Source organism: Marmota marmota, unplaced genomic scaffold, assembly GCF_001458135.2.
Source record: "Marmota marmota marmota unplaced genomic scaffold, marMar, whole genome shotgun sequence".
Lineage (NCBI taxonomy): Eukaryota > Metazoa > Chordata > Mammalia > Rodentia > Sciuridae > Marmota > Marmota marmota.
In genome coordinates, this window is record NW_025999914.1 from 46,057 (window position 1) to 55,814 (window position 9,758).

A 9,758-nucleotide genomic window follows, 5' to 3' on the forward strand; every position below is an offset into this window, starting at 1 on the left:
TCCTAGTGAGAACTTGCATGCAGGTTCAAGGTGGGTTTTTGTGAGGATGACCGTGTAAAAAGCTCTACATGGTTTAGAGATTTCTCTTTTAATTTCTTTTCTGGAGAGTGTCTTGAGATCTTCCTCATTTTAATCAGTGCTTGGTTTCTGGGAAATATGAAATTATGAAGCTCTTGTCATTTGAGTGGTAATGGTGCTATTTATTTCAAATCAAGTTTAAACTTTATAACACATAAAAATGGAATATAGTGCCTTGGGGGATATGAATAACTTCACAGTCATTCATATAGTCCAGACTATTCTTTAACTAGCATTTATAAGATAAAGATTATCTTATAACTAGCATTTATAAGTTAACTAGCATTAACTAGCATTTATAAGAACATATAACTTAACTAGCATTTATAACTTAACTGGCATTTATAAGATTGTGATTATAAAGAATCTGGAATTTAGATGTCCATTATGATGAATAAAATTTTTTTGCAACCTGATACCCACTGAGTTTATTTCACTTAAAGCACTCAATAAAGTACTTCATGATCACTAAGAAGATCAAAATGACTATATTTTGTGCAACATGAGATGCACTCAGTCTATATCACTTTAAAAGAACTCAATAAATAGTGAATATTAGGAAAAAATTGTGTATATCACAGAAGTTCATTGTAGGAATTTTTACAAACATATACACCCATATACTATTAATTATATTAAGACAAGTCATTTCCAGCACTCCAGAATGTTGTTTTGTGCCCCTCCATAAACGCTGCCACTCCTAGGTAAATATTATTGTGGTTTTATCACCATTGATAAACAAGTTTGCCTGTTCTTGAGAACTATGCATTTTCTTGGAGTCATCTATGTTGTTGCATGCAGCATTTTTCTTTGTTGTATATTATTCTATTATATGAATGCCTTTTTTAATCTTTTGTACTGTTAATGATCACAAAATTAAAATAACATTACATTTGCCCTCACTGTGTTGGCTGTAGCCTAGCACTAAGGGGTGGAATGGTGGAGGGCAGACTCAGTGGCCCCAGCAATTATGGACCCAGCCCAGACATTGCTGTAGGAGGAAGAGCTCAAGTTTATAAATTTCTCAGAGAGAGAAGAAACCCCATAGGAAGACAATACCAGAGAAGAATGAACTTGGAAATAAAGGACACTATTGATGAATTCTTTGATTTTTTTGTTGTTGTTGTTCACTGCTGCTTCTACTGCAAAATACTTACAAAAGCTATGCCACTCTGCTTAATCCAAGAAGCAGTATGTCTGGCAAGCACTGCTTTGAAGACTGAAAATTGTGTGGCCAAATCTTGCCAGTGACACTTCCAGTATGGATGTAGCTAGCAATGGAAACTCAACAAGCTATGAAAAGTAAAAGGAACTGTGTGTCATATTTTGAGCAGTTGTCTGAGTCTGATTAAGTTGAGTTTGTGTAATATCTTATATCTCAAATGTGTCATTACCAACATGGGCACATAAACTCATATCTTAAACCTGTGCTGCAAAGTGATTTCATAACTGCTCTACTAGCTGGAGGATTGGATCATATTGCTGAGAGCATTCTGTCATACAGATGCCATATCACTTTGTGCTGCTGAACTTGTCTGCATCAATGGTACTGAATGATGTTGGATGGCATGTTTTGAAAGAAACTCATCAAGACAATGGTCAGGACAGATTCTCTGTGGAGAGTCCTAGCAGAATGAAGAGGGTGGGGACAGTATTTATCAGAAACAAATCTTCAGATGGGAATGCTCCTCTCAACTCTTTTTATAAGGTACTTTATCTTAAAATTATACATGATATTGAGAAAATTGAATCTAATTGGAGATGTGGAAGACACAACCTATAGAGAGACTATTGCTGGAGTAAAATGAACAAAGGAGTTTACTGTTACAATCTGCAAGTAGAAAATAATAAGCAGTCTTTGAGACAACACAATAAAGAAATGTATAAAAACACATTGAAGTTCAAGTGAATCTTCACAGGCCTCACAGGTTCTGTCCCATGCTTCCAGTATGGTGAGAGGGTTTGTAACTGGATCATCAGATTCCAGAGTCAGGGTATAGAATGTAAATACAAGTGAAATGCTAAACCTTGATTTATCATTGTGAATGAATTCTGCACTTAAATAGCATGATGGTGACCTGCTTCAAAGATCACCCCATTACTGTGTGAGATATGGCTTCCTTGAATGATATTACCTTCCGAGGTTGCTGATTGGACATGGAGCTGCTATCAGTGTTGTAGACTTTGATGACAAGGACAGTATTTCTGCATCTGGAGACAACTATAAGAGTTTGAATTTATTAGGCTCTAAATGGATACAAAAGAGACATTGCCTGTTTGCAGTACAAAGACAGGCTGGTGGTGAGTGGCTTGTCTGACAACACTATCAGATTGTGGGATGCAGGGTGTGATGCCTGTTTAAGAGTGTTAGAAGACCATGCGAAATTGGTGCATTATATTTGATTTGATAACAAGCGGATAGTCAGTGGGGCCTATGATGGAAAAATTAAAGTGTAGGAACTTGTGGGTGCTTTGGGCCCCCAATGCTCCTACAGAGACTCTCTATAGACCCTTATGGAACATTCTGGAAGAGTTTTCTGACTCCAGTTTTATGAACTCCAGATTATCATTATTTACATGATGACACAATCATCCTCTCTGGGACTCCCTAAGTCATCCAACTACTCAAGTTGACAACTACTTATCGGGTTCTGTTCACTTCCTCTTCTCAAACACTCACCTACATCTCCAGATAAATTATCATACACTGACCTCATACTTACCCAGCACTCATTAAAGTTGCAGTATTTAACATACCAGCCAAGAACACAATGAGCAACCGCAGCAAGAGTCAAAATCCCACCTGGATTACCTGGACCAGTGAGGATCAAGGCTTTGAGACTCCTGCTGGGACATAGTTGGTTTGCGGCCAGCCAGGACAGTCCACCTGGCACGGCTAACTGCTTCAGTGCTGCCATCAGAGATGCCTTCTGTCTTATGTGAAGTATTGGAACATTTATACCTCCCATGCCATCTCTCCCCATTTCTCCTCTGCACCATTTTCTCTCTTATTTGGTTCCAAATGTGACTTATAAATAAATTTAGTATTTTGCCAAAAAAAGGAAAAAGTTATAAGTGGCATTTTTTTGGACAGCTGGGAATTTGAGAATTAATTACAATGTTATAAGATGTAACTATTGCATTTGATGGTGTAGGCTAATGTTCTTACTTTTAGGAGATATTGGGGTACTTAAGGGTGAAGTGAAATGACATGTCACATAAATATTTATATATGTGCATAGGTTGGCAAGAGGAAGAAACATAAAATAAGTATGGCAAAAATATCCCATTTTTAATCTAGGAGTAAGTATACAAATGTTCATTGTTCTGTTCTTTCTGGAGTTTATAATTTTCATAATAGGTTGACGAAAAAAATCAATGATCAAAGTAGTTTTAACATTAGAACAAAATAAGTATGTTCCATATACCTTTACAAAATTATGGAAATCTGAGTGAATGAAATGTATAGCTTCTGATAAAAATGCATATAGAACATTTTACAAGAAATTCTATGGCCTGGTAAATATTTTCTAAATTTTCAAGGAAACTTTTCTAGATTTTAGAGGGATTATTTAATTTGTGAGTGAGGTGGGAGAAGAATAGGATGGTTAGAGTAAAATTAGTTCTTTACTAATTTTTTACTCAATTTAACTACATCAATTTAGGGAACCTGATATAAGGGTTAGAGAGAAAAATACTAGCTAGAGTTTAAGAATTTATGTTGCTAGGTACTGTGCCATGTGGCAGACATATTGTGATCAGGTAGACAAAAGAGGAGACATTGGCCCCTGCTCTCATGGAATTGATTTCCAGTAGGGAAGATAAATACTAATTAAATGTTCCTACCAGATGTTTAGTTATAAACTATGATAAGTGCTACAAAGGCAGAGTTTTCTATGGGTTGTAAGGGAGGGGTCTTTCTTGGGGAAGCACACCTGAGCCTCCTGAGCTGCTGGGATTACAATTGTTAACTACCGTGCCTGGCTAAGATGTTTCTTTTTTTTAGTTGTAGTGGGACAAAATACCTTTTTTTATTTATTTTTTTATGTGGTGCTGAGGATCAAACCCAGTGCCTTGCACATGCTAGGCAAGCGCTCTGCTGCTGAGCCACAACCCCAGCCCTCAGATGTTCTTAAAGCATGAGATGTTGGGTAAAGATACTTTGGTATGCCTAGAGAAATTTTTGATTATAAGTCTATAATAACTACAGGCACATTTCACCACTAGCAGACAACCTTTATTTATAAAAAGAAAGAAAACTAAATAGTGTATAAACATCAAATAGTTTTATTAAAATCCCAGATTATATAATATGATGAATCAGAAATATTCTCTCAAAATGCTTGTAAAGAATCTCATCATATTTAATTATCTGATTTAGCATTCTGTATCTTAATCACTGTTTGAAAGAAAACTAAAATATTAAATTAATTTGATCTTTCTCTTTCTCTTTCATTGTATAGCCACAATAGGAGCCCACAGCAAAATATGGTCAGCTTGTTTTCTTAAATTTATAAAATGAGTGAAATTACAGGATTTTTCAGAGTCATGACTCCAAATTTCTTAAAGCTGCTTCCTTCAGTGTGTATAAACTCTATAATTTATGAATCAATAAAACAATTCTTGGGAATATTTTAAAATCTTGAACTGTCATTATCTATGTACTTGCAAGATGAATGTCTTAGTTTTTTCTTTAAATTGCAAGAAGTCTGATGAAAATATGCTATAAGTGTTTTTCAAAAAGAGAATCACAAAAATTGACTTAAATATTGAACTTTAATTTACATATGCCAGGATTATAGTTTAATTTTTTGTAAATAAAATCCATTTAGACTTCTTCAAATTTAAATGAATACTCACAGAAATTTGCATTTAAGTGGGTTAAAATATTACCAAATATAACCTAATTATTTTATTTATAATGTAATTTCATGTTCCAGAGATGGAATCATTTGAAAATTTGGAAATTTCTCTGAATTTTCTTTTTTTTTTCTCCTTTTTTTTTTTGTACTGGGGATTGAACCCAAGGGCCCCAAGGGCATTTTACCACAGAGCTATATCTTCATTTTTTTCTAATGTATTATTTTGAGACATGGTCTTGCTAGATTGCTCAGGTCTTTGCTAAGTTGCTGAAACTGGCCTGAAACTTTGGATCCTCCTGAATCAGCCTCCTGGGATTATAGGCATGCACAGCCATGCCCAGCTTTGAATTTTCTACTTGATATTTTAAAATGTTTATAATATTTCAGTGCTTCACATACATACTATTAAATCTGTTCAAAAATGTTAAAAGAAAACCAATTCATTTGGCATTATAGTTAATAGAAAACAATAGAATTTGCACTCCTTTCTTTCTCTAAACTAAAGAAAACAAATAGAAAGTCCTATGGAGAACTGCATGGAATATCTAGGTCTTTAGCTAGTGTTGTAAATGGAATATGGTGACCTGTTGCTCCTTTATTGAGCACTCTCATTTGTTGATAAAGGCATTTTTAGTTTATTAGTGTTTTTTTTTAACATTACAAACATTATGAGGGTCTGAGGTTGTAGCTCAGTGGTAAAGTGCTTGCCTAGAATGTGCAAGTCCCTGGGTTTGATCCTCAGCATAACATAAAAATAAATAAATAAACATATTGGGTCTAGGCATAGAAAACCAAATATCACACATTCTCACTCATTTGAGGAAGCTAAAAATATGGGTCTTAATGAAGACCAGAGTGCAACATATGTCCCTGGAGACTGTGAAGGGTAGGGGAAAAGGACAGAGAGAGGCTAGAGAGTGGATACCAAGCTATAGTTAGATAGGAGGAATTAGTGCCTGTGTTCTCTAGCACCATGCAGTAGCCATTGTCTTCCATAATTTATCACATATTTCAGAATAACTGAAAGAGTTCAGAATTCCTCAAAATACATAAACAATAAATGTTTGAAGAAATAAAAATGCTAACTCCCCTGATTTTTATAATTACACATTACAAATATACATATCAAATTATCATCTCAGTATTCCATAAATATATACAATAACTATGTGCCAATTTAAAAAAATAAAAAAAGAATCTTCATACAATAAAGTAATGGTAACAAGGTAAACCTTGAGAGTTATGTAAGTCTCTCTGGAAATCACAGTTATTCTTACTGTGAGATACATTCACATATGGGAAGGCTGCTCATACACAGCTTGTAAAGGACTGCTATCATTAAGAGAAAATGTGAATGTGAGGCTCTAAATATTGACATTAATTATGGTTTGCTTGGGTTTTGTTGGACAAGCCTTCCCTAAGCAAGTGGGGTGGGATGTGAAACTCTGGAAGTGTGTGAAAGTCACTTTTTTTTAGTGTACAGGGCATTTTCCTAAGAAAAAAGCATCATGATGGCCATGAGCATCCCAGGTCCCATGGGAAACCATTTAACTTCTAGTGCAATTGATATTTGCAGCAAGAGAATTTACTTAAGCACTGAGCTGTCTTTCCCTTTTGTAGGTGAAGGATTGGCCCAGCCAAAATTTTGAAGCAGGCCAAGGTTTCTCTGACAGCCTTTTTACTATGACATACTGTTCCCCAGCTTCTTCCTCTAAAGTCCCTGGTGCAATGTGTGTTTTTCCCTTTGGCCGTAAGACCATTCTCTTCCAGCCCAGTGATAAATCTCAAAGTTATAAGTTCAATATATCTTAACTTGTCTTGCTTTTCAGTTACTATTCCATTACTCAGTGCAGTTTCTCACAGCTACAAAACAAGAGTAAAGCAATCTGATTAAACTCATTTAAACGAGCATAAAAAAGACCAAACTGCCTTCGTAGCCTTTAAAAAGACGTTTCCATTTCTTTCAAAGGCTTCTTTTTAGGATTAAATGAATTTCTTATTGGTATAAATTCAAAACAGTGTGAAAGACTAAGTTGCTTAAATTAGATAGGCTTAGGGAAGATATTTTTTAATTATTAAATGTTTCTTAGGTCTTAGGGTCAGTACAGCACTCAATATTCATTACCTCATTTAATCCCATCAATAATTCTGCAATAAACATTACTATGTACTTTGCAGAAAAATAAATGGAAGTTACAAATTAAATAATTTGTCCCAAATCATGCAATCAATGAGGAGCAGAACTGGGCTCTGAATTTAATGTTTTGATGGTGAAGTATGTGGTATTAACCAATGTCCTGTAATTCCAAACTAAGGAGATAAACGTTGCTTACTGGTACAGTGAGTTGCAAGTTTTCTTCATGTGTCTGTTCTGACCTGCTTTACTTCCATTCATCCCTCTAAATTCTTATATGTTTCTTTTATAACTGCCTCCATGCCTGTTGGAATGAGAGGTAGGGTATTCTGTGGAGTCTGGAGCAGTGATTCAGTCAAGTTTTGTTGTAATTGTGGAACTTTCTGTCTGTACACATTTGAGTTGTAATTAGGCCTAGTTCCATTACAATCATATTTTAAAGAAATCATTCAGAGTATAGTCTTGATACCTAAACTGATGAAGCAAAGAATACAAAGATTGAGAAACAATTATAGAAACTTTGACTTACAAAGAGAGGGGCATAGAATAACCCTGGAGAAGTCAGGCTGATTTACTGAATTATAACCGGGAAACCTCATCAGTGGGAGTTGGAGCCTGTCCTACAGTAGAGTAGGTTCTGCCATATCATAGAATAGGAAGAGAAGTACATGATGGCTCCAAATAGGAATTCAGATTCTTTTCTTTTTTGGGGAGTGGGGAGAGGGGTATCAGGGATTGAACTGAGGAGCACTCAAACCACTGAGCCACATCCCCATTCCTATTTTGTATTTTATTTAGAGACATGGTGTCACTGAGTTTCTTAGCACCTTGCCATTGCTGAGGCTGGTTTTGAACTCAAGATCCTCCTGTCTCAGCCTCTAGAGCCACTGGGATTACAGGCATCCAAGTCCAGCTCAGATTCTTTTCTATATAAGGCACTTACTACAAAGGAAAGGAAAATGGCATCTTTCATAGGAGCTCTGGTTAGCTAGGTTGATTACACAACTGTATGACATCTGAGAGATCTCACCAACTCTTGTCAGCTAGGACTGGTATTTCATCATGATTTTACCCAGGTGATAAATTGGTTTGATGTAATTCTAGATGAGGGACTAGAGATCCTGGCAGCTTGTATTGACACCATCTGGCAGATAGCAGGGCATTGCCTTGCCTTGTCTTTATGTGTGGGACCTTTTTTATTCAACAAACATTTGAATACCTGCTATGTAAATAACACTGCTAGAATTTAATCCACAGTGCCTCACAAACACCACCTTTGTAGTAGTTGTTGGGTTATCATGTGAATGAAGCCTTAGCAAAGGTTTAGTGCTAAGGTGTGTAATTGGTCTGATGGCTTGTATTTTCTTCCTAACTTTTCAGCTGCAATCTATTGTGAAGAGCCAAGTGGTCTAGTCTTTATATATTATGGATCATAATAAGATTTCAGGAGTCATCTCTGGGGTTAGGGAGGGCAATTCCCTAGCAGGGCAGTTCTCACCCACTGCCCTTCTCTCCCTGCCTCTCTACCCTTCTTGACTGGTCTGCCTCTTACTCAATGACTGTTACTCATCAGGAGTCAAATCTCAGTAATAGGAGCAAAGGCTGGCATGTCTGAAAAATGTGTATAGCCTTGGATGATGACGATTCCCTCTGTACATCTGTGAGCTGATTGATTTGTCATTTCTCCAGCTGCCCATCTCCATATCAGTCAGCTGATAAGCAGAGGTGAGGGACACGGACTCATTTTGGTGTGTGTCACAATAATTACTATTCTTGACTCAGCACTTGCTAGAAGTTTCTTAATGGACACCATGAACCTCAGTATCATTATGAGAAGCCTTCTGCATATGTTCACTTTTGAATTAAAAGTCTATTCAAATTAATAACTTAGAAATTGGGCTTTGTTAAAAGACGCTTCAGCTGTTGAAACAAAAGCATTGAGAAACCTTAGTAATGCTGCTATAGAATTTCTAAATATTCTAAAATATCTTTTAAAAAAATATTAAGTCTCCTTCCATTGACTATTACAATGAAGACCCAGCCTTAACATTCTGGGCTGGAGATGTGGCTTAAGAGGTAGTGCGCTTGCCTGGCATGTGCAGGGTGCTGGGTTCGATCCTCAGCACCACATAAAAATAAAATAAAGATGTTAAGTCCACTGAAAACTAAAAATAAATATTTAAAAAATTCTCTATCTCTATCTCTCTCTTTAAAAACAAATTGTAGTAGACCTTCTGTTAAAAGAACCAGACAGCATCTATACATAAAATTGGAGTTAGCAAACTGAATTAAATTGTAAAACACAAGATTTGTCTGATCCTGTGCATCAGAGAAACTGTTCACTTAACTGTCACCTCAGAGAGCTAATGATTTCCCCAAGCCCAAGGGCATTTAACATAAAACTTGGCAAGTTGATAGGTTCTATGAATAGTGTGTTGGAAGGAGTAGAGTTGTATTTTCTGTGTGGCCTCCATACACTTTACAGACAGGGGTGACCATTTTTTATGAGAAGTCACAGTATCAACTCCATGCAGTAATTTTATTGGAATCTGTAATTTGTACTTGAGTGTTAATTTTGGCAGTATGGAGAACAAAAGAGTTATGTTTGTCCCAAGGAACAAAGCTGAATAAAATTTTGAATTATAAAGAAGACTTTATTGCAAGGGAAAAAGTAACAACTAGTA

General features: G+C 35.9%; 1 pseudogene; it reads left to right on the forward strand.

Moving 5' to 3' along the window:
• The first annotated feature begins 1,021 nt into the window (after positions 1-1,021).
• LOC107160478 lies at positions 1,022-2,690 on the forward strand (annotated as a pseudogene).
• Positions 2,691-9,758: the final 7,068 nt, after the last annotated feature.